The 26468-nt window shown below is 43.2% G+C and overlaps 1 protein-coding gene across 3 annotated transcripts in view; it reads right to left on the bottom strand.

Moving 5' to 3' along the window:
• Positions 1-26468, bottom strand: part of LOC135210986 (transmembrane protein 17B-like) — a 708558-nt gene that overhangs the window by 290474 nt on the left and 391616 nt on the right. The window lies entirely within an intron of this gene.

Genomic DNA, 26468 nt, shown 5'->3' with positions numbered 1-26468 from the left:
GCATTTGCCAGCGGGAGAGATCCTGTCTCGAGACGAGCGCCTGTCGGGAGAGGCTCGTCTACGGGGAGCATGCCTCTCGTCCGACGGAGAAACGATGTCCGCAGGAGAGCGCCTGTCCGTTGAAGAGCGCCTCGTACTACGATCCAATCCTGGAGAGAGGGCGGTTACTGACGAATAGCGAAAACCTGGAGAAGAGTGCCTGGACTTCTTTACCGGGAGCGAGATGTCCTTCCTACGACGAGAAGTCACAATCAATGAGTCAGCCAGAGCCGTAATCTGCGCCTGCAGACTAGCCAAAACACGTGTAGGAGATTTAACAAAGTCCTTCATGGGAGACACAGCTCGATCCTTAGAAGGAGAGCGAAACTCCAAAGAAATCCTTGGTTTCTTCACATCCAATCCAAGATATTCCGAAAAAACTTCAGGGCTGGAGGGGAGAGCGGAAGAAGCTTGCCAGGCTCTCTTCGACGGCCGAGAAGCTTCCGAGGAGCTCCAACCACGCTTGGGCGAAGGAGAAGGTGAAGACGAGAAGCATTGCCGTAAGACTTCTCTCTTGGCGCGATCCAAGGTAGCCTGGGAGCGAACATCAGGCGCTACCGAGGGGACGCCTGACCGGTGGGGATTCTCCCTAACCTTCCTGCGGCTTTCGACTTTCCTCCTCCACTGGGTCTGGGAGTCTGGAAGAGATCTAGGCCTAGAAGCATTAGGGAGCCGATCAGACGCACCCTCTACTGCACTGGGATCACTGCATAAATCACTATCACTCTTACCTTCTAGCACTTTAATTTTCAACTCCATGCTGCGAATAGTGGCTCTCATAGTGTCCACCTCCGAAGGCGCATCTTCGGGTTCGATGCAGGGAGCAGGGGCTGAAACTGGTAAAGGCGCTACGTCTACAACAGGGTTATCAACTTCAAACTCGCTAGCGCGAGACCTACTAGAACTCCTAGATGAAGCTTTCCTAACCTTGTCCTTCTCAAGCTTTCTTACATAAGAAGAAAGCGCCTTCCATTCTTCTTCATTCAATTTTCCACATTCATTACAAGGGTTAATAAATGAGCAGTCATTCCCCCTACACCTCATGCATACTGTGTGAGGGTCTACCGCAGCTTTCGGTAGCCTCACCTTACAATCGCTAACAGAACAAACTCTGAACATAGTTGATTTCTTAATCTCTAAATCAGACATAATGAAATTCCAAGAATAATCAAAAGAATAATAAAAAACCGGTCCACAAATCGCAAAAGCCAAGCCAAGGAGCAGGTACTTCACCAAAAATCCGATGAAACAATCCAGGGCGAAAACGAGTAATAATCCAAAATCGAGAGGTATCGACAACAGATGTAGTCGACACCGGCGACAGAAAATATATGACTGGAAAAGGGGGATTGGTTCATACACCTGCCACCCAGCGGCGGGTGGGGTAGATCACCTGACCTACCGGTCGCGTTTGCCGCGAGTTTTGAATTCTGTCGTGACGTCAGAGACGTAAGCTAAGTATATATCTGGCAGGAAAGTTCATGTACAAAATTAGGCAATTTACATGTAAAACGTAGTTCCAGATACGAAAACATCAGGTTATGATGGCCGCTTCATAACCTGAGGCATTACTGTATATACTTTTTGCCCCTTTTCCTGACTGTGATGCCTCCAAGGCTTTCTTTTCCTTCCTGAATTGAGATTTCAATGTTTACAGTTTCTTCACAATACAGGCAGCCCCGGGTTACTAGCATTTTCATTGTATGGTGCTGGTTCAATATATTCATAACTGAGTTTTACCCTCTATAGGGTTTAAATAACCGTTGTCTAGTTATCGGTAGCTTAGCTTAAGTACGAAGACTGCCTCCTAAAATACAAACATGATGAATACGCATCTTTTCCTTGGCTCTTTTAAAAAGTTATCCTTTACTTCGCTGTATCCAATAATACTGTGTGTAGTCTTATATTACTACTGTATTGTAAAATACAAACAAACTGAGCATGTTTTGGTTTGGAAAAATCAGCTGACAGAGGTAAGTTTATTTTGTCGCACTTAACTCAATTCAGAGAAATTTTCTTGCTTTTATTTAGTGTAAATTAATTTCTAAAAACTCTATTTCTATGGGAAAGGTTGTTTTGTTATATGAAGTGTTTTAAAGTCAAAATATGAATTAAATATGTCTTGTTGTGAAACTACTTTTATTTTTTCGTCAATAGATGGTGCCGATGCAATCATGTTATGGTTTGGAAAAATCAGCTGACGGAAGTAAGTTTATTTCACTGCATTAATTTAATTCAGAGATTTTCTCTCTTATATTTAACGTAAATTCAGCCCTCTAGAAACTATTGATATGGATCAAAGTTATGTTTTGTTATATGAAGTGTTTTAAAGCAAAATTATGATTTAAATATGTCCTTGTGTGAACTAGATTGTTGTTTTTTCGTTAATACTACATGGTGCGGGAGCATGGTTTTTTGTGTAAAAAATTAGCAGGTTCCTTTTGCTATTTTTACCCTATTTTATCTTTTATCAGCGTGAAAGCAACAGTAAAATCAGTTCTTCCATGCCCAGCATTTTTTATTAGGCTTCCTCGCCCAGAAAAGGGATTTTGACGAAGGAAAAATCTATTTCTGGGTGATTGGCTCGTGTCGCCCTATGAAACCCACCCTGTATTGTTTACCCCCCCATGCAGGACAAGATGTTTTTAGATTAAGGATGTCCGCTAGGGGCGCTGCTGTCCGTGGCGTCCTCTAGTAGTAGTAGTAGCGGCTGCATCGCCCGTTGGTATCAGCTCTCTCTTGTGGGGATTCTGATTGGAAGTTCTAATTGGTGAATGTCTCGTGGTAGTGTTCCCACTCGCCCCTATTACCATACCGACACTTCTTTTTAAGAGTGAGCGAGTCAGTTTTACTGACATTTTCTTAATTTTGTTTTTCTCTGGTAATTTTAGATTAATTTTACCTAGAAAGAATGATATTAAGGATCCTTTCATAGGGCGACACGAGCCAATCACCCAGAAATAGATTTTTCCTTCGTCAAAATCCCTTTTCTGGGCTCAGCTCGTGTCGGCCTATGAAAGAGTACCAGAGAAACAGACAAGATGGGAAAAAAGGACAAATGAAAAGCAGTTGTAAAATGAGGGATATAATATAAGTAAATCAATTACAGCATATAAACTAAGTACTTAAGCCTAACTTATTCTAAACAGTAACATAAAAGAACGTTAGTAATGTAAAGTACTTAAAATTACAGTAAACATAGTAAATTATAATAATGCAATGTAATATTAACAAAATAGATTTACTTAGATAAATTATTTACAAAATATACAAACACATTGTGTCCTACCCTAGCATAAAAATAAGGGTAGGTACACTGAAGTACATTATCAGTACAAAGTGTGGATGTCCCTAGCAAAAAAATAAGGGACAATCCACTAGTATGATTTCAGCGGCTAAGGCTAGGATATCCGAGTAGCATGGCGATAGGGTGAGGCATGTTGGATGAGGTAGGTAGAAAGGAGACCTGGATCTGTACTACGACTACTATACAGTATCAGGAGAAACAATGTTTCCCGCTGCTACTGCTGAAAATTTTAAAGATTCCAAGGACTTTAGATAATGACGTTTAAAGACTGTCGGAGATTTCCATCCAGTATACTTTTTAAGATCCTCAAAGTTCATATGTTGAAAGTAATTAATTGAGGTGGCTACTCCCCTGATATCATGTGCTTTTGGGAATGAATCAGGATTGGCTTGTTTAATGAAGTAAAGGATTTGTTGTCTAATTCCTTTTACTGACAAAGTACCACCTTTTTCTCTCATGAAGAGAGAACCTGAGGATCTTGAGAATGTACGAGATAGAAAGGCTCTTAAAGTTGATACTGGGCAGAGAGAAGGGTCTTGGGGAAGTGGGATGACTTTCCAAGGGGCCCACCTTGCAAGAGGATCCTCATTTTTAGCTAAAAAACTACGATCCGGAGCAAGCAGAACTTCTCCTGAGGGGAGGAATTCCACATGACCCGCATCTCTGGATAGAGCCGACAGTTCTGAAATTCTAGCTCCTGAAGCTAGGCTTAATAAGAATAATGTCTTTCTAAGAAGCATTATGAATGTACAAGACGAGTTGTCAGTATCTGAAGCTAGTTTGAGGACATCATTTAAGAACCATGAAACTGCAGTAGGCCTTTGAGAAGGTCTAAGTCTAGCACAGGCTTTAGGAATAGACGTGAAATAAGATTCAGTCAGATCTATCTGAAAACCTAACTGAAAGATCTTCTTCAAAGCCGATTTATGAGTAGTAATAGTGCTAGCTGCTAAACCTTTTTCAAACAAGGATCTGAAAAAGGATATAGCTAGATTAACTGTCATGGTTGTAGTGTTTGATTCTTTCAGGAAGGATGCTAATTTTTTAACAGCTGAGTCATATTGTCTAATGGTTGACTCTCTCTTATCTGATTCTAGGAAGAGAATATTTTGTGGATCAATATTAGCATCTTTATTAGCCGCAAACTTCATGAAGTCCATAAAGTTAGGGTCTGAAGAATTCCTGAGGAAGCGAACACAGTCCTCATTTGTACTGATTGTGACAGCTTGGGATTGGGAATCCGTTGAGGTCGGAGACCCAATTCCAGAAGAAGAGGATACCAGTTGCTCTTGGGCCAGTCCGGTGCAATCAGAGCTACTATTCCCTTGAAAGTCCTCAGCTTGCTTAAGACTTTCAAGAGAAGATTCACTGGAGGAAAAACATAAATTTTTCTCCACTGATCCCAATCTAACGACAGGGCGTCCGTGGCATAAGCCAGAGGGTCCAGGTTGGGGGCCACATAGCAAGGGAGCTTGTGGTTCGCTTGTGAGGCGAAGAGATCTACTTGGAGACCTGGGACTCTCTGGCATATCCACTGGAATGACCCGTCGTCTAGGGACCATTCTGATTCCAGAGGAACTGACCGGGACAAAGCGTCTGCTATCACATTTCTTACCCCCGCCAGGTGAGTGGCGGACAGATGCCATTTGTGTTTGTTTGCTAGGGCAAAGATGGCTATCATGACATGGTTCACATGCTTGGATTTGGACCCTCCCCTGTTGATGCAATGAACTACCACTGCACTGTCCAAAACTAGCCTTAGATGAGACTTTTTCGGGGGAAGCAGTCTCTTCAAGGTAAGAAATACTGCCATTGCTTCCAGAACGTTTATGTGGAGCTGGCGAAATTGAACTGACCAAGTCCCCTGAACCTGTTTGAACTGAGAATATCCCCCCCACCCGGACAGGGAGGCATCCGTGTGAATGGTTAACACTGGAAGGGGATATTGAAGGGGTACACGCTTGGCTAAGTTCTTTACTTTTGACCATGGACGGAGTTGATTGCGAAGGATCTGTGGAATTACTGACAACTTGTCTCGAGATTTGGTGTTTGCTCTCGATCGCCAAACTCGATTTATATCTTTTAGCCTTGCTTTCAGGAGGATATCTGTTACCGAAGCAAACTGAAGGGACCCTAGGATTCTTTCCTGGTTTCTCCTTGATGTTTGTTTGCATTTGAGAAATTGCCTGACAGATTTTGCTATTTCCTTCCGTTTGGCCACTGGAATTGACAGATTGTGGGAAGACAAATCCCATTGGATTCCCAGCCACTGAAAATGAGACTCCGGGGTAAGTCTGGATTTCGTTTTGTTTATCTGGAACCCCAGATGTTCCAGAAAGTGAACTACCTTTTTGGTGGCTTTGAGACATTCCTCGACAGTTGGTGCCCAGATCAACCAATCGTCGAGGTATGCTGCTACCATGATTCCCTGAGTTCTCAATTGCTGCACAACCACTTCTGCTATTTTCGTGAATACCCTGGGGGCTACATTCAGACCGAAGGGCATCACTTTGAATGAGAATGTCTGATTTCCTAGCCTGAATCCTAGGAATGGGCGGAAGTGTCTGGCTATAGGGATATGATAGTATGCGTCTGTAAGATCGATGGAGCATGTGACGGCTCCACGCGGAAGTAAGGTCCTTACTTGCGAGAGGGTAAGCATCTTGAACTTGTCGCAACGAATGAAAGAGTTTAGCTTTGACAAGTCTAAGATTACCCTTCTTTTTGTTGAGCCTTTCTTTGGCACGCTGAATAAGCGACCTTGAAATTTTAGATGCTTGACTCTCGCAATAGCTCCTTTCTGAAGGAGTTCCTCCGCGTAATCTGTCAATTCCTTTGATGGTATTTGGCGGAATGATTTGATTGGAGGAGGATCTTTGATCCAACTCCAACCCAATCCTTTGGACACTATGCTCTGTGCCCAATTGCTGAACCCCCACCTGTGACGGAAGAGGAACAGCCTCCCTCCTACCTGGGGAGCCTCATTGTTGATGGGCGGGTTGACCACCACGCCCTCCTCTGAACTGCCTGCTCCTTGTCGCCCTTCCTGCGCCACGCTGGCGAAAGTAGCCTCTCGCCCTACCTCTCGATTGCTTGTTAAAGGGAGGGTAGCCCTGACCTTCATACGTAGGGTTGAAGGCTGGCGAGAGTGCGTAGGAGGTCGAAGGTTGTGATTGAGGAGACAGCAGGAGGATGGGTTGGTTCTGTTTAGAACTAGCAGGTTGTCCCTGTTGGGTAACCGGGACGGCCTGAACAAATTGCTGCTGTTGCTGGTGTTTCTGGTAAGGCTGGAACCTTTTACCAGACTTCTTTGGTTTCTTACCAGCAGTGGGGACGGATTCTTGCTTCCTCTTGGATGAAATACCCCACCTAGCTCTAAGGCTCTGGTTGAGCCTAGCAGCCTCGTGGTGTACTTCATTTACAGCGGACTCTGGGAAGAGATCCGCTCCCCACATGCTAGAAGCCAGGAGTCTATTAGGCTCGTGCCTAATAGTGCACTCCTGCAGAACGTGCTTTCGGCAATTCCTCCTAGCTTGGAAGAAGTCGAAAGCATCCGTCTGAACTGTCTGAAGCTGGGATTTGGCCAAGATCTTAAACAGAGGTTCCGTAGCATATGAGAGAGCAGCCATCTCCGTTATGATCAGTGAATTGAGGGACCTGCCAAACCTAGTTCGCGCGTCGAACTCCGCCTGAATCAAGGAATCAGGCAGCCTTGGAAGCTTCTCGCCGAACTGGTCCATGGCGCAGTCCGGTTTGAGCTTGCCAAGCGTGAACGTGGCTGGCAAGTTCTCCCACAATTCTCCAAAAGCTGGGAAGAGCGGAGAAGTAGACTCCGCCTCCCTTAGCTGTGGCATGGGCTCATCCTTGAGGACTGCCTGAAGAGTCCTCTCTACTATCTTCGTGGCGAACGGAAGAGAAGCCTCCTCTTCCGTCGCAAAAATAGTGAAAGGACTCTTATAGGCCTGGAGCTTGGTGTTTGTGCACTCCCAGTCCTCAAGGCAGTGAACCCATTCCCGTTGGGCATGATCCCTACTGTAGAGAACATCCTCCCTAGAGATCTTGTCTTCCCTAGTAAGAGCCGCTACGGTCAGCCTAGCATAGCCGATGAAAGGCTGCGTCAAACCCGGAGGATAAAACTCGAAGTCCTCAATCCTTCGAGTTCCACACTCCGGGATAGAGATCATACCATCCTTAAATGGAGCGTAGGCGGCTACTCTCCATGGGTTCTCCATAGAGAAAGCTGGCAGAGAGTCGTATGGCGGGAGCTGGAAAATACCAGCACTTGGCACTGGGGAGACTGGAAGGGGGACCTGAGAGAGCCCAGCTACTCGGTCCTCATTCTCTCTAACTCTGTTAGAGAGATCTTGGATGGACTGGCCTGATTGAGACAGAGTGCTCGACAGTTGTGCGAACATCTGCTCAAATTTCGTCCCCAGGGCGGGGGACGAAGACTTGCGAGCCGACCATCTCGCCCACCTGTTGCATCACCACTGCTGAGAAAGCAGTGGGATCAAAGGTGCTGGGTCCCGCTCCTCCCACCGGCGTTACCGGAGTGGATGCGGTGGAAGCCGGAGAAGGCATTGGCTCGGCGGGAGCGCGAGCCTTCTCCTTAGAAGCCTTGCTTCTAGAGCTCTTCGAGTAAGAAGAGCTCGGCTTGGCCTTCACCGCGTCAGCGTAAGAAGTCGAAGACTTCTTAGCCGAAGAAGACGAAGATGACTTCTTAGAAGTCGTCTTAGTTAGAGTCTTCGGTTCTCTCTGTCCCTTCACCTTTGGGGGTACAGAGAGAGCGGGAGAGCGGGTAGGGATCTCAGATCCCACAAAGCCTTGGAAAGAAGCGCTTGAAGAAGGGACAGGAGAAGATCCAGGAACGCCCAAGGAAAGACCTTGGGCGCCCGACACACCTACCTCAACCAACAAATCCTCTGCCCCTACCGCCATAGGCTCGATGTTGAGGTCCAGGGTAGCGACGTCCGGGACCGACTCCTGTGTGGCTACGACCCCGAAAGATTGCTGCATATCTTGCTGGATGGAGGCTATGAGAGGGGCTGCGGACAAGGGGTCAACATACCCTGTTGACTTGCCCGCAGGGAAGATCTGGACGGCCAGCTTCTTGTCAAGGATGTAAGGCTGGCCTTTGGCGGCGTTCTTCCCGAAGCCGCCCACCCACGCTTTCAGGGTAGCAAGGGCGACCTCCCTCACACCAGTAGCCTGAAAGAAAAGGTGAGATGAGCTTCTAATGGCGGAACGGGGTTAACAAACTTATGTCTAAGAGTTGTTAGTAAATTGATAAAGAAGCCTATAATCGACTTACCCCCTCCGCCAGCTGACTGACTAGGTCGTAGCAGATGGCGCAGGCTTCCGAGTGCCAGACGATCATATCGTTGAATGGCGTGGCACATGGAGCGTGAGACCTGCACTCATCGTGGCCGCAGGGGTCGTACAACGTCGCGTTGCATCCCAGGACCTGACAGTTGGTAGCCTGTAAGTGGAAAGATACATAAGTATCAGGAGAACACTTACAGCCTAACAGTTGCTCCGCTGGTGCCGGAGCGAGAAAGTTAGATTAAACCAGAGCCCCGCCATAATACGTGTGGTAACAAGGTTGGTTGGTTGTCCTAGGCTATTGCTCCGCTGGCGGCGGAGACAAGAGATAGAATCCAACCAGGTGTGGTGGTAAAAGGAAACCACGACGAATAATGGCGGGGATGGTAAACATATGAATAATAAAATTAAACAAATCATCGTAAAATTAGGGTATATCCTTAAAATAACAATAATATCAAACCTTTCTCCACCCGTCTACTAGAAGAGTGCCCGGGTAAGAAGCAAGCTCCCTTCCGGTAGCGGGGGAGAGATGTAAGGATATAGTAGGCAAGCAACCGACCACTAGTAGTGACCACCCCGCCCGCTGGCGGAGCCAGTAATCTATAACCAAAGGTGCCCCGGCTGCGACGGAAGGCTCCGTTCGTTATAGAAAGGGAAGGTGGCTGAGCAACTGGGAAGGGGGGGGGAGGGTCTCGGCGTAACACGGCGGGAGAGAGAGAGGGGGGGGGGTTGGCCTACTCCTCCCCGTCTCAACAACTACCCGCTCGGAGACTCGGTACCCTATGAGTGGTCGCCCTATACCCCCCGCTGGGAGGAACCCCTGGCCACCTCAGAGAGAGAGGGAGGAAGGCAACTGAGGTTGTCATGACAACCAAGGGGTCCCCCAGCGCCTCCCTATACCTGGTAGGGAGGGAAGGGGAAGGGTAAGGTGCGATGGAACACGTGACCGCAAGTGGCCTAAGCCGCGAGCAACACAACCGTGGGAGGGCCACGTGAACCAGGCTGTACCAATACATGGGACATGCACCTAGGCTAGCCTAACACCCTAAATAGAATAAAATTACATCGTAAAGATGGAAAAGACACTTTTAGTAGAAGAAAAAGAAGCCCAGGAGGAGGCAAACTGTTCCGAGGAACAGAAGCCTACTCGGAGCCAGCGATAGCCGATGAAGAGCAAGAGCCGGGATGCTGGGCTGGAACAATAATAATAGCCCTAAATACCAAACTAAGAGAAATGGTAAAGGGGCTAATCTAGCTAAAACTCGATGTAAAAAACGATGAACGTAATATAGTAAGCCCATAAGTATAAGAAGTCCCAGTATGGAGGACCGGGAATTCTTAACGAGGCAGCATGGCGCCGCCACGAGACAACCGGGAAACCGTATATGACCTATTAGAAGGAAAATACTGGTTTCCGGAAGACAAAAATACAGTAAAACATTACTTATGAGGCACTTAACTTAGCATTTGCGATGGCAGAACGTTCCATGATGATGGTGATAAAATATCCCGTAAAAGGCACAAGCACAAAGAAAATGCGTCTGAACGCTAGCGCTAATGATTAAGGATGTACGCTAGGGGCGCTGCTGTCCGTGGCGTCCTCTAGTAGTAGTAGTAGCGGCCGCATCGCCCGTTGGTATCAGCTCTCTCTTGTGGGGATTATGATTGGAAGTTCTAATTGGTGAATGTCTCGTGGTAGTGTTCCCACTCGCCCCTATTACCATACCGACACTTCTTTTTAAGAGTGAGCGAGTCAGTTTTACTGACATTTTCTTAATTTTGTTTTTCTCTGGTAATTTTAGATTAATTTTACCTAGAAAGAATGATATTAAGGATCCTTTCATAGGGCGACACGAGCTGAGCCCAGAAATAGATTTTTCCTACGTCAAAATCCCTTTTTGCGGTCGAGTTTCATCCATGTTACTGATGCATGATAATTTATAGTCATTAGCAGTATGAACATTGTTTTCTCAGTTTCAGCTACAACTACAGCTTAAATTTAGCAGTACTATATTTCCGTGCTGATATTTTCGCCAGAGCGAATAAATGTATAATGTATCAGTCCTACTCTACTTAATTAATGTCATTTGTAACAAAAATATATTAATTATTTACTATCATGCAATGGCTGAAATAAAAGCAAAATATTGTTATTAGATTCAGTTCGGTCATTGTAGTAAAACATCTGTTCTTATTCAGTTGTTTATGGCTGTAGCATTTAAGCAACAATTGTAATGTTACTAACGATACTTTTATCATTCTCTTTTGATTTTTTAACTTAGTTAAGTAGAAGATAAGGATAAATAAAGAGATGCAGGAAACGTTAGTATTCTGAAAAAGATTCTCTCTCTCTCTCTCTCTCTCTATCTTTAATGTCATCGAATCTGATATTAATAATTTGTAGAACTACCATGCAGACCATAGTAAATAATTAGGCAAATGAAATTCCACATTTTTGTTAAAGAGTTATTACATATCAGGGCAAAATATCTGGCCGTGACACTGTCTAAGGCAATGCTGACCAGTCTAGGACATCGTAAGGTGGATGGTGGTTAGTGCTGATTTTTGGTTACCATCAGCCCCCAAGGAACGGACAATTCTCCAAAGCACAGGAGCAGGAGTGTGGTGATGCATACTGAACAGGACTTAACTCAATACTTTACTCATAGGAAAAGGATTCACTTCATGTGTGTCCATCATAAAACATTCTGAAGTGTGTGCAACTTGTAAGCAAATCTTGTTTCAAGAAAGAGAAAGGCAAACCACACCTCTTATGGAAAACCAAATTCACCCAATGGAACAGCATTTAGGGGGGCCAGGGGGGAGAACCCTACCCTTTAACTACAATCACCTCCCTAAATGATATCTCACACTAAATGAGATACACAACACAGAAAGTCATAAAGACCATTTCCACCACCACACATACTGCAGTACATGTAAACCATTCCAATGGTTTACATTCACAGGCTGGTTCAAACAGCACTGAAGGACTTACCTTTCCTACCTCCAGTATTACCAACTCTGAAATGAAAGCGGTGGGGAAGAAGTTTGCATGATCACTGGAAACAGGCACTTTCTGATCCTAAGATCAGGGCATTGACCTTTTCCAAATACCAAATATGGCAGCAAGTCCCAGAACTACTTTTAGAATATACCCTTAGTTCAACTTAGTATACCGGACTGAGAGCCGAGAGAAATTTGCTGTCACCTACCCAGAATATTTCATTTGCTACAAGCAAAGTACATTTCAAAAGTCTGTAAGAAATCAAGAATAAACAGGACCACCCGGTCCGATCTAATCTTTCAAGGCCTGCGCTGCTCCTCCCAATCACAGGAGGAGACCCACCAGAACACTTGCTACTTAGCACTTTCCAAAACCCATATGGAAACAGAAGTCCCTCTCATTGGAGGATGTAATAGCAACAGCGGAGTTGGTGTCAGAACCTTCCTGTTCTGATTTAAACATGCCATCCCTGCTTCAGAACTGTAAAACCAGAAAAGGAAAGGAACAAATACTGAAACCAATCCTTCAACTCCCATTACCTGCCATGTGGCTAGTTGTGTCCATGAGAAGTGACAGAGTTTAAAAAATTCTCCCCAGAGAAGGAGCGCTGAGACCATGCAAGCTACAGTGTGTGAACATCTCTAGCATGGAAATACAGCTAGTTGTCGACTCACGACCTATGCAAGTAATGACTGATCGACTTTACGACCACCCACAACTAAAACAACTGGGAAGTGATGTGAGCATGAAAGAGTGGTGCCCAGCTGAATGTACAACAGTATTTTCCCAGCTCCCACCTCTCCACACGCGCAGCTCACTTTTGGAGCTACTAATCACTATTATTGTGCATCGGCCACAAGGCTATAGGTCCAGTAAACTTACGTCATCAAACACAACCGTAGATAAAATTGAGAGAAAATCATTTTAATCAAAACTTCAGGTCTTGAAATAACACATTTTACTGTTGTTTTCACACCAATAAAAGATAAGTAACGTAACGGTAAAGTTAGTACTACAATGAAATAAAGTGAAAATAGCGAATGGAATCACATAATATTTTTACACAATAAACATGCCCACAACGCAATCTGTTAACGAATAAATACTTTAGTTCACGAGAAGTATTAAATTTATATTTCAACTTAACAAAAATGTTGTATAATGACAAATTACCTTGTCTCATATAGGTAAAGCATCTAGATATTTTATGCTAACTAGAAGCAAGGCAATTTGCTCCAAATTGAGTTAAATACAGTGAAATAAACACATTCCCCATCAGCTGATTTCCAAACCAAAACATTGACCGCTTTGTTAGTATTTAATGATACAATAATATGAGAATAGTACATACAATATTATTGGATACAGTAATGTATAACTTTTTAAAAGATTCACGGAAAAGAGGGATATTTATTGTTTTTATTTCATAGATATACATAGCCATCAGCAGCCTGACATCGCTCAATTAGGTATGCTAATGTTGGTCCAAATCTGATTCCCGTTTCGTGCCCAATTTTTTTTTTTCTACTGATATATAATAGTCGGAATGCATTGAACCTCCAAAATTGGCTAATATTAATAAAATTACTAAATTATGTATAATACATAATTTAGCCCTTTTAATGCTTTGGGTGCATTGAAAACTATGTAAACTGCATTCTTATGGCATTTTTCATAAAAAAAACCTTCAAATATTGATTATTTTGCTTTTTTGGTGTCATATTTCATCTGCCAGATGAGCGTTGTAGGTGTCGTAACCCTGGAAATAATGTCTGATGAATATAATTGAAAAGCGTCGCAACCTCGGAACGTCGTAAGCCGAGACCGTCGTAACCCGGGGACTGCTTGTATACGATATATGTACCATGATAACATCATCATCATATACATGAGGCTAACTTGTTAAATGTTATTCAATTTCTCTTTGTACTGAACTATCATAAGCCAATGTGCATTGAACCTAGAGAATTAGCTGAAATTAATAACTACTATGCCATATTTGTATAAAGTATACTGTGTAGTGTAAGTTAGGCTACCCTGTATGTAAAGATGGTACTGATTACCCTAGTATAGGCTAGGCTAGTATAATATTCTTAGGGTGAATGAACATGGGCCGACTTACGTCCAAATCGATTTACGACCGGTTGGTCGTAACCAATTGCAGTCATAAGTCGACAACTACCTGTAATGCAGGTTCATCCAAGAAACCTCTCAAACATGGCTGAGAAAGAGAACTGTCTTTGTCACCAGCATTGCTGTCATTTCTCATCAACGACAGCATTAAGTTTTTATTCCATAAGAATAAAATGAAAGAAAATACTCATCTAAAATTCTTGCTCTCAATTGACAGCCAGGACAGCAAAGTGTAGCACATCTGTTCTCTACCACAACCAAAAGAAAAGTGTTTGACACTTAGTGACACCCTCATCTCCAATTGTTAACTATGTCATTACCAAGTTTCAACTGTTTTCCAACTTGCACTGAAAGATACTCCTACATAAATTAGATTTTTTTAAAAATCAAACACTTCAATATAAACTCATTACTTTAAATAAATCCCTTCCGACTACGTATTTGAAAATGCTGCAGGCTGGGTCAAACTACACGAATTGTGAAGTTTTCTTCTATGGAGCCAAGGGAATGTATAAACATGCACCAACCTATCTGAGCCACCCAATCTTTTTCCTAATAGCACAACAGAATAATGTGCCTGGAATTTCTTGACAGTCCACGAATAGGCAAAGTTCAAGTAATAGGTTCCTGTAGAAAAAAAAATGTTTAAAAAAGTTATCTTTTCAACAGCTTTGATTGCCATCTGCAACTTTCAGCACAATAAATATATTTGTTAAAGGTTTATTGGCCATTTCTTTGCATGAAGTAAAACCTCACTTACAACTCCATTTCATCAAATATCCTTAATTCTAAAGGTACACAATTAAAAAAAACATATTTCCTACAAACAAAATAAAAGTGTTCATTCATGGTCAGTGAAATGCTTACCTAATAATAGAGATTCATCATATACAGTATATATCAAATACCGTATATTTTAAACTCGTTTCTATGCAGCTCTTACTCTTGTACAATATTAATATACAACTCTTGTACAATATTAATATACATACACATTTGAGGAGAGAGAGCTTGTCGTACATACAACTCTGGTACATTTTGTTTCATCTCCAGAAGGCATTTCTCAACTGTAGCCTTTTTGTACCTTCCTTACACATGAAGAGTAGATTCTGAACTTGAATTTGGCACGTAAAAGTATATTATCTGTAGATAAACTAAAATTAAACCTAGGCTTGATCCGTCCATCCGGTTAGTAAGGGAAATATGTAAACTACAGGTAATATCTGCACCATACGATTCCAAGCTTCAAGTTAGGCTTATATAACTAATAATGTAAGTTATTAAAATTAGGTTAAATAAAAATTTATACACATAAAAAGTGACATCTAGTTCACTAGAAATTCTAATTACTGGGATGTGAATTTATAGCACCAACTTTATTTTCATAATCCAGTTTCTTTCACTAATTTTAAGCACATTATATTCTAGGGGGAAAAATAACCGTTGTTATAACTAAAGACTTCAAGACACTGGAATATTTTTTTTGTTTCTTGTAATTTACTATAAAATTTTAAATTACTTAAAATCGAAGTATTTCTTACTTATATTTTAAGCATTTAAATCACTAGACTTTAGTCAACAAGAGGTCAGTGACATATTTCTGGGTTCGACCTGTGTCGGCCGGTGAAAAATCCCTGTAGCTCATTTTTCAAGTATAAATAAACTCTAGATATAACAGAGAAAAAGCTAGCATGGTATGCTGAAGTTACCACCCTCAGCGCGATCACCCCGAAGGGTGTCGGTAAAAGTAAAGGGGCGTTGTGGAAACCACAATACACAGGGCCTTCGCCACTTAGAAGATTCCTTCCCAAAATCCCCTTCCGCAGTGGGAGCCGTCACAACGAAACCCACCGCCAACTCCTCTCGCCACTACTACTAATACCCACACGCTCTTCCTCTCATTCCTGTACTAGAGATTGAGTGTGATACACGCATTTCGCTGCTCCAGGAATTTTTCCCCTTATTTGGTTAATGATGACATCGCAAGGCTCTTCTGCTTCTAAGTTGAGTACCCCAATTTGGTTTTTCATATAGCATTTAGTCGAAAATGTAATATTTTACTGCCTCAGCACCTCAAGATATGTTGTGGGTGCCGCTGGCTGAGCGACCATTTCGGGTAGTCGGTGCAGCACGAGGGGATTTCACACACCAATCTATCGAAGAATAATTAGGTTATAGATGTTATTTGACCATTATTTAAGGGACTGGCGCTCGTCCCAGCAGTGAATTAGGTTAATTAATAAGGAATAGTTGACTAATGATAAGTTAGTCTAGCATACACTTTAGTAAAGTTCGCCATGAGTTCGCGTAAGAGACGAGCGTCAGTCCTTATTATTATTTATATTGCATAGTTTATTATGTGTTATTTTGTACATAATCTAATTCTAGAGGCGGTCGAGTTGCCCCTATCCTTTCCCTAAAACCAACCTAGCCTAGGCTAGGCTTGGCTGGTAGCCTATGTGTTCCTTCCTAACACCCCGTACATTATGGGACTTACCTTCTTGCCGGTCTGGACTGATAAGTTAGTCTAGTAGGTTTAGTAGAGTTCATCCCGCCCTGCCGGTCTGGGTCGAAAAATTCGTCCTAGTAGGTCTGGTCGAGGATTATCGTCCTTCCTATTTGGCAAAGGAGGCTATAGGCCTACCTTGTCTAGTACGGTGGTAGCCTGGTACACTGTTGGCGTCCCCAAGCAGGTATATCATTCTATTTCCTTACCTAATTCTCGGGCAACTCTTCCACAAACCTCTTTTTGTGTATTGTATGATCCCAAATGTATGGCTGGTCGATTAAGTCTGGCCTACCTGGCATAGCCTCTTGATCAGGTGTGTCCACTACCAATCGCGACGAGCCACGGCCAGTCTGCGAGTCTCCTAGGAGAAGTAGGCTATATAGCCTAAATTGGTTCCACCTCTGTTCAAGTGGGAACCAGGCATTCACGACCGGCCATGCATACTATCCCTTTCCCCCCTTCCTCCTCCTTCTACAAGGTGGGGAGGGAGGGAGAGTTACCATATGTAGACTTGACCCATTATGCTCCATGTACAGCTCCGGCGACCCAGTGGTCTACCACCACAACAGTCGTTCGGGAACGACGAATGTTGCATGAAAGTAACTTTGGTATGAAACGTCTCGTTCTCTGTATCTCCGCCACTCCGGTAAGAGTGGAGGTAGGGGATGAAACAATCCTCCTAGTATATAGCTAACGGCCCCCTCCGGTCTATAGCTTCACCCCTCCGCTCCTTCTGGCATAGGCAGGGGACAAGGAACCGACTCGTTTCCTAGACAGAGCTCCGGCGATAGTACTACTTACATCTCCGGTCTCGTAAGGGACAGGTAGTGTGAGGAACTTCACACTCACTGTCTAATAACTAATTCTAGTATGGAAAACCTCTATTTCATTCCTTTCTAAGCTCCGGCATAGAAGGAGAATAACATGTTCGCTACGGTATCCGTAGCCATCTGTCTCCACCGTATACGCCGAACAAGATAATTATAGGAGGTAGGATTCGTCCTATCCTTCCGGCATAAGCGGATGGCAGGTTTTATAATAACGAACCAAACATTCTCCAGGGATAGGAATGAGATTAGACCATACGTATTAAAGTGTAGGCTTTTATCAGGTATAGATTTAAGCTTAACTACTAGAATAAGGAGCACGTAACTACTAGAATAAGGAGCATGTACTCTTCGGAGTTATCCCCGTCTCGAAGCTCGGGACTCATGTACACTTTCTATTGCAGATGGTCCGTTGTCAGGCGGAGGGTTGCCACGCTTCGCTGGGCAACTCGTACGGCCATGTAGTTTGTCGCTCGCATGCTAACTGCGCGGTTCCCTTCGACAACTACGTGATCTGGCATCCGGACGCCTGCACCGTTTGTTACGACATGGTGCTAACCTTGTCTGAAGAGCAGGTACGTAACACTTAAATAAAAGATGTTATACGATTGACTTGCGATTATGCATTACTTTATAACCAAAAGGTGTTATATGCTTGACATACATTTATTAATTAAAATTACGTTGATTCATTAAAATTATATATTTAATATAATTCTTCCTTCCAGATGAAACTCTAACCCGAGTTTTCTCTTACAGGCGGATCCGGCTACCTGCCACAAAGCGAAGGTAGCTCTCCGAAAGTGGGTCTTGGGGTTCGGCAAAAACGCGCCCAAAGGACAGCCATACGTGCTGGACACTAGGTTGTGCTCCCTGCTTTTTTCGGGAGCCACAGCAACAACGGCCGTGCCAGCGGAAGTCGCCGAACCCCTCATCGAAGCCATTCAAGTTGCGACAATGCCAGGGCCTGAGGAGCAGGAGGATGTGGTGGCGATGAACATTCATACCGAACCCATGGCCACGGACGATCAGGTAGGTGGGGAGGTAAGTGAGCAGAGTCTCATATTTAGTCCTACTCCTTCTTCCCCTTCTTCCTTCAGGGGCTTCTCAGGGCCCTCTCCTAATCTAGCAGGAGCACTTTCTGCGCTTTCTGTCGCCCCGAAAGTCAAGTCTGTGAGACCTAAGACTCTAAAGAAGGCCTCCAAACCAGCTCTGTCAGCGACGAAGGAGTTGTCCTCGGCCCCCCAGCCGTCGACATTCTCCGGCCCATCGCCTGCTGCCATGAACCCTTCCTCTGCTACGGGGGCAGGATTAACTCCTGTTCATATGGCGGCGGAGCACAGGTTTGATCCTGAAGCCTTCACTAGCCTTCTGGAGAAAGTTAGTGGAGTTATAGATCAGAGGCTAGAGCCTGCATGGCTCTCCTCGGCACAGACCCCTCTGGCCAGGCTTTCTCGTCACTGACGGAAAGGATTAGACCGCTGGAGGAGATGCTTTCCGGACTCCTCCACTCCAGAGCTCCGGCCTTGTCTATGGTAATGCCGGACGCATCTAAACTTCCCGCATTTGATAAGGAGAACCCGTGGAGATAGGCTCTGCATGTCCCGTTCTCCAACGGAAAGTTGACAATTGAAGGATGCGGGACCCGGCCTATCGAAGACTTTGAGTTCTTTCCACCCGGGCTTCAATTTCCCTTCCCTGGTTTCATGAGGTTAGCGAAACATGCGCTTGTTAGGGTCGATAAGGTCCCTAAGGAAACAGTTATCTTTCCTAGGGAACAGGCCCACGCGACTTGGGTTCGATCTCTTACTGATTGGGGCTGAGTCAACACTAAGTTGACGCCCCACAAGGGAAAATACACAATTTTTGTGACCCCAGATGGTGTTCCGTCACCCTGTACCTCCAAGGTGGCGGAGCTAACATTAAAAGCAGACCTTTTCTCTGAAAGGCTGCCGAGAATTCCGGATCACTTGGTGAAGACGGAGTTAGAGGCTAGGACCAGGTTATCCAGATCCATCAACTCCGTCACAGCGGAGGAGCTAGTAGCCTCCACATATGAAGAGGAGCAAGTCTTCAGAGTCTTGGCGAAAGGTCTGCTACAGACCTTTCAAGCGGATCTGTACGACTTTGTTATAGCCAGAAGGGCTTGTAGAAAGGACGTTCTGGCTGGGGCTTCCATCAAACATGAGCCCAATAGATTGATTAAGTCATCAATCTGGGGAGATAATCTTCCCTAAGGAAAAGGTTAACAACATCCTACATGAAGCCTACAGGGCCAACCAGAGCCTAAGAGTCCGATGGGGTCTCCCCTTCAAACGTCAGTTTGAAGGATCCTCACAGCAGGGTAAGGCCAAAAAGAAGGCAAGACGGTATAACCCATACCAGACAGCCCGACCGCAAACTTTTATGCAGGCGGTACCAGTGTCACAGGTGGGGAAGCCTTCTACTTCTAAGGCTCCTCCCCAACAGTTTGTGCTAGTACAAACCCCCACACCTCCTCAACCCTCTACTTCCACGGCAATGGCACCATCCCCGGCCTTCAACCCAACCTATGAAGCGAAAGATCTCTTTTGCTCATACAACAGGCATGCCGGAAGTAGCCGAGCCAGGGGCGGCTCACGGTTACGTACCGGTTCCAGAGGCAGGGGCTTCAGGGGAAGTAGAGGCACCAGACCTGCTGCCAACCCGTGAGAGATCTCAGGTAGGAGGGAGGCTATACCTATTCCGGGACCGTTGGACCTTCAGTCCATGGGCCCACAGTATAGTCTCGAAAGGCCTAGGCTGGAAATGGGAGAAGGGCCATCCTCATCCAGTCAGTTTCTACCAGAAACCCACGGCGGACCTTTTGGACTACACCAAAGATCTCCTCCAAAAGAGAGCCATAAGGAAGGTGAAGAACCTGAGATTCCAAGGATGGTTGTTCCCAAAGAAGGACTCGGACAAGAGAAGAGTGATACTAGACTTGTCGCGCCTCAACTCTTACATTCACTGCGACAAGTTCCACATGCTGACAATCTCGCAGGTACGGGCCTTACTTCCCCGTGGGGCCGTCACCACCTCTATAGATCTTACAGACGCATACTATCACGTTCTAATAGCCAGGAACTTCTCCCCGTTCCTGGGATTCAAACTAAGCAAACAAGCCTACTCATTCAAGGTCATGCCCTTCGGACTCAACATTGCGTCCAGGGTATTCACCAAACTAGGAGAAACGATAGTTCAGGAACTGAGAAAGAAAGGTATAAAGAAAGGTATTATGCTGGTAGCCTACTGAGAAAGAAAGGTATTATGCTGGTAGCCTACTTGGACGACTGGCTGATTTGGGCAACCAGCGTGGCAGAGTGCCACCAATCAACCGCCAAGGCACTAGAATTTCTGGAATTCCTAGGCTTCCAAGTAAACAGATACAAATCCAGGTTAACCCCCGCTTCCAAATTCCAATGGCTGGGAATTCAGTGGGACCTGAATAAACACAAGCTATCTCTCCCGCCCAAAAAGGCCAAAGAAATAGCAAAGGCTACAAAGTACTTTCTAAAGAACAAGCGAGCTTCTCGGCGAGCCAAAGAAAGGATTCTAGGCTCGCTTCAGTTCGCATCTGTCACAGACGTCCTGCTAAAAGTCAGGCTGAAAGACATCAATCAAGTCTGGAGAACAAGAGCCAACAACAAACTCAGGGACAAGGTTTCGGTTATCCCTCCGATTCTAAAAAAAGAGGCTCCGGCCTTGGACGGAACGCCGGAACCTGTCCAAATCAGTACCTCTGCAGTTCCCTCCGCCATCACTAACCATCCACACAGACGCTTCTCTGAGCGGTTGGGGAGGGTACTCGCCACACAAAAAAGTTCAAGGAACATGGTCAGAGACATTCCGCCAGTTCCATATCAATATCCTGGAGGCAGTGGCAGTCTTCTTGACCCTGAAACGCCTGTCTCCGGCCAAACAGATTCACATAAGGATAGTTTCGGACAGTCTCATAGTGGTACACTGCATAAACAGGAGAGGCTCCAGGTCCAACAAATTGAACCATGTGTTAATAGCAATATTCTTGTTGGCGGAAAGGAACCAATGGCATCTGTAGCAGTTCATCTAGCCGGAGTGAGGAATGTGATAGAGGACTTCCTATCCAGGACAACTCCTCTGGAATCAGAATGGTCTCTAGACAGCAAATCCTTCAATAGGATTGCAAATCAGATTCCGGACCTCCAAGTGGACCTATTTGCCACGGAAGCCAATCACAAACTACCTTGTTATGTGGCTCCCAACCTGGACAGTTGAGCTTTCGCAACCGATGCAATGTCACTAGATTGGAACAACTGGCAGAGGATTTCTCTCTTTCCGCCAGTGAACCTTCTATTAAAAGTGCTACACAAGATAAGATCTTTCAAAGGGACAATAGCTCTGATAGCTCCCAACTGGCCGAAAAGCAACAGGTTTCCACTTCTCATAGAATTGAAACTCAGTCCCCAACTGATACCGACCTCGGAGCTGACGCAAGTAGTACAAACTCAGACTGTGTCAGCTTCCTCAAGAATTCTGAATGCCTTAACTTTAAGGACTTCATGAAATTTGCAGCTCAGAAAGATGCAAGTATAGATCCTCTGAACATTCTATTTATAGAGAGTCCACAATTAGGCAATATGATTCAGCAGTAAAGAAACTGGCCAAGTTTCTAAAGGATTCAAACATTCACGAAATGACTACAAATTTGGCAATCTCCTTCTTTAGGTCATTGTTTGAGAAGGGTCTAGCTGCCAGTACTATTACCACAGTGAAATCAGCCCTAAGGAAAATCTTCCAAATAGACTTTAATATTAATCTTTCAGACTCTTACTTTTCTTCTATCCCAAAAGCATGCACTTAAACTGGCTTCAGACTCAAATAATGATTCATGCTCCTTCTCAACTCTATTGAGGAAGACACTGTTTCTAGTAGCACTGGCATCAGGAGCTAGAATATCTGAACTATCAGCTCTCTCCAGAAACCCAGGCCAAGTCGAGTTCCTCCCGTCAGGCGAAGTCCTTCTTTCACCGGACAGGCAGTTTTTAGCCAAAAACGAGGACCCACAAAATAGGTGGACTCCTTGGAAGATCCTTCCTCTTGTGGAAGATAGTTCTTTATGTCCTGTCCATACCCTTAAAACATTCCTGACCAGGACTTCTCAAATAACTTCAGGCCCTCTGTTTGTTAGAGAGAAAGGTAGTAAAGGTAGTACAATCACCTTAAAAGGCATCCGGCAACACATTCTTTACTTCATTAAACAAGCAAATCCGGACTCGGTCCCACATGTCCATGACATCCAGGCAGTTGCCACATCCATTAATTACTTTCAAAACATGAACTTTGAGGACCTGAAGAAGTATATGGGTTGGAAATCTCCGGCAGTTTTTAAACGCCACTATTTGAAAAACCTACAGGCCCTTAAATTCCCAACTGTGGCGGCATGAAGCATAGTCCTTCCCGAAGAACGGGGCTGACATCCTACCTTTCACCTCTGTTATTCTTTCCCTTTCACTCTCTCCTACCTACATGACTCGCTTGTACTCCCCACCATCCTCTTCTCCGGGCCGGGTTAGATTTGTTCATCCCGCCACCGGAGCTTGTATATAGTGTAAATAGTTATTTGATAGTGCCTTATTGGCCATACCAATTGTGTTCTGCTTGAATTGTAGTGTATTTCAATTCACAAGCTTATTATAATTTCATATTATACTATGATGTTAGTTTTAAGTAGGCTAAGGACTAATTATAGTTTAAGTAGTTTAAGGTTTAACTAGTTCATAAGTAATTCTATTTTTATACAACCTTAGTAGTAAATAATTCTATTTAATCTTACTTTGGGTTTTATTAACTCCTTCTTTTGAGAACATATCTGTTAAGCTTGGATATAATTCTCTGTTATGTTTTCACCGGCCGACACAGGTCGAACCCAGAAAAGGGATTTTGACAAAGGAAAAATCTATTTCTGGGGGAAGACCTGTGTCGCCCGGTGACCCCAACCCTTTGTTTTTACATTCCCTACCCTGGTTAATTCAAGCAAAAAAGGACTACTCCAGGTATGAGAGGAAGAGCGCGTGGGTATTAGTAGTAGTGGCAAGAGGAATTGGTGGTGGGTTTTGTTGTGACGGCTCCCACCGCGGAAGGGGATTTTGGGAAGGAATCTTCTAAGTGACAAAAGCCCTGTGTATTGTGGTTTCCACAACGCCCCTTTACTTATACAGACACCCTTCGGGTTGATCGCGCTGAGGATAGTAACTTCAGCATACCATGCTAGCTTTTTCTCTGGTATATCTAGAGTTTATTTATACTTGAAAAATGAGCTACAGGGATTTTTCACCGGGCAACACAGGTCTTCCCCAAGAAATAGATTTTTCCTTTGTCAAAATCCCTTTTATACACTTCTTTGTCATCCTAATCTTGGATATCAAAAGTCTGTACAGGTCTTATGTATCCCTGCCTAGAATATTATCTAATAGTAGTTATTAATCACCCTCTATTCAAGAGGGCAATTTGTAGTTTAAAATCATTCTTAAATTCCAGTTTTCATGGTCCATGGCTCTACCCAGTTTTTCCATGTTGTTACTGTATTGGACTAAGTTCTGAAAAAAATTAAAAGAAAGTACAACAGCAGAGGAGGATAGGGGACACTAGTAATACCTCACCTTACATTGTTAATTCATTCCAAGACTCCTTACTTAAATAAAAAAAAAAAACCTTTCATCACAATAAACCCTTTAAAAAAAAAAACCTTGATACCATACAAACATCTACTATATGAAAAACCTAATATGTACGATGAGACATCTGATAGTTGAGCTTTTAACTCTCTTAATAAATTTCCAGTTTTTCCGACTGTACGGAATGTAAGGTAAGTAAATGAAAAACTAAAACATTTACATATATCAGACAGGTGATGTCAGCCCTTGCATGGCTTTTTATCATAGCAACCTCATTTTCCAATGATATACCTGAAGCATAGTAGTATTACTGCAAAGAGTAGAAGCTTTTTCAGAGCAGTAGGAACTTGTTTTCAGAGCTATGGGGAAAATATCAGTCATAAGCTCAAAGTAAATGAGAAACTGAGTAACATACAAAGGCACACATTTGAATGCTATATGTATTAACAAGAACCAGTGCTGCCATGTGGCCAAATACTGGAACTGTTACAGTTGAACATCATGTAAATTTTTAAGGTTTTCAGTGCTTTTATAAATTATATAAACCATATACACATATTGTATTGAATAGTTTAACGTTTATGAATAATGTGATTTTGCACTTTTTACTGAAAATTTTGGTTTTCTATAACATTTTTATGCATGCTGCAAATATGCAAATATTGCCAATAATATTACAATGTTTTTTAGCAGATATTGCGTTGAATTATAAGTCCCCTAAGAGAGCAAGGAGAATATATTGAACGCAATCATTCATCAACATTAAAGTAATATGTCCAGTGGGTAGTTATGGGACTAGCTGGGTAAATAGCATCGATCTGCCAATTCTTCCAAATTCTATACAAAATATTCCCACCTCAAAGATATCTTCAAACACAAACATAATATGGAAAAACTTTAGAGATTAATACAAGGTAAACAAACATTTGCCTTGATATTGGTGAACTTTCCAGTTTTATTTCATTAATCTGTGTATCTTTGTCAAGAGTATCCTGAAAAATATTTTTCTTAGTAGAGGAGAGGGGTGGGGGGAAGGGGGCGAGAGAGAGAGTAGAAGAGAGAGAGAGAGAGAGAGAGAGAGAGAGAGAGAGAGAGAGAGAGAGAGAGAGAGAGAGAGAGAGAGAATCTTCATTTGGTTGGTCCAAATCTAAGATAAATGAGTACCGTGCCATCTACTAAAAGACATTTAAAAATCAGTAAAACATAAGAATCTCAATTATTCAGTACTGCTCTGAAAAAGATGACAGAAATCTTATTCTAGGTAATTGGTAATTTTAAAAGGCTGTTTTTCGTAACTAATTGACCTTTGTAACATCATTTCTGCTTTAAATTTACCAAAATGCATTAATCAAGCATCTTTGTGAGCAAGTAATAATGAAAACCTGTTACTATACCAATCTTTCTTTGGAAAATTGAGAGCTATTTTAACTACATCTCCCATACTGTAGCTTTGATAGATACTTTCAAAACAACTATTCCATCCTCTGCTAGAGTTTTATTATCAGAAGATACTTTGTACTAAAAAACATCGATATGTAGTATTTATATAAGCCCTAAATTTTCAATGCAACAACTAAAATACTGTCAAACTTTTTTATGGTTGTGCAACATGACCAAGTACATACAGAATGTCTATTACTATATGAATTCCATAAAGACAAGTACAGTATGGTAATGGCTATATTCTTATCTAATATGAAAAATTGACAACACAATGTAATACATCAAAATACAGGCGGCCCTCGGTTAGCAGCAGGGGTTCCGTTCCTGGCCGCCAACGCCAAGCGATTTTCGACACTAAGCAATTTTAAAGTCTACGGCTGCCGTACACCTTCTTTCAGAGTACTAGACCAGTTAACCCTTTAACGTCGATTGGACATATTATACAGCAACGAAAATTGTCTGTCGGGTGCCGAACCAATGTACGAAACGTCGACGAAAAAGTTTTTTTAAAAATTCGCGGAAAAAGTTATAGGACTATGCGAAAACTTTTGAATCATGCGCCTTGGGGAATGCTGGGAGCTCACAGATCAAGGCGTTGTTTTGTTTACAGTCGTTACTCAGGCGCGCAAGCGCGAATTTCTTTCTTCTCGCACTAAAAAGCATCAGCGACACATCTCAGAAATTATTTTGTCACTTTGACATAATTTTTGCACCATTTTATGTTAGCCGTTACATGGAGTATTATATATGAAAATGTGCGCAATATCATGTAGAATACAACAAAAAACAACTCATGGTTGTAGCTTTTATCAGTTTTGAAATATTTTCATATAAATCATGATAAATGCCAAAATTGCAACCTTCGGTCAACTTTGACTCTACTGAAATGGTAGAAAAACGCAATTGTAAGCTAAAACTCTTATATTCTAGTAATATTCAATCATTTAACTTTATTTTGCAACAAATTGGAAGTCTCTAGCACAATATTTCAATTTATGGTGAATTTATGAAAAAAACTTTTTCCTTATGTCCGCGCGGTAACTCTTACGAAGAAATCATAAATTTTTTTGTCTGATTGTCGTAATGTTTGCACCATTTTAAATTAGCCGATACATAAAGTTTTATATATGGAAATGTGTGCAATTTCATGTAGACTACAACTAAAAACAACTCATGGTTGTAGCTTTTATCAGTTTTGAAATAT

Source organism: Macrobrachium nipponense, chromosome 4, assembly GCF_015104395.2.
Source record: "Macrobrachium nipponense isolate FS-2020 chromosome 4, ASM1510439v2, whole genome shotgun sequence".
Taxonomy (NCBI): domain Eukaryota; kingdom Metazoa; phylum Arthropoda; class Malacostraca; order Decapoda; family Palaemonidae; genus Macrobrachium; species Macrobrachium nipponense.
The sequence above is the reverse complement of the archived record's forward strand: the minus strand, read 5'-3'. Positions and strand labels throughout refer to the sequence as shown.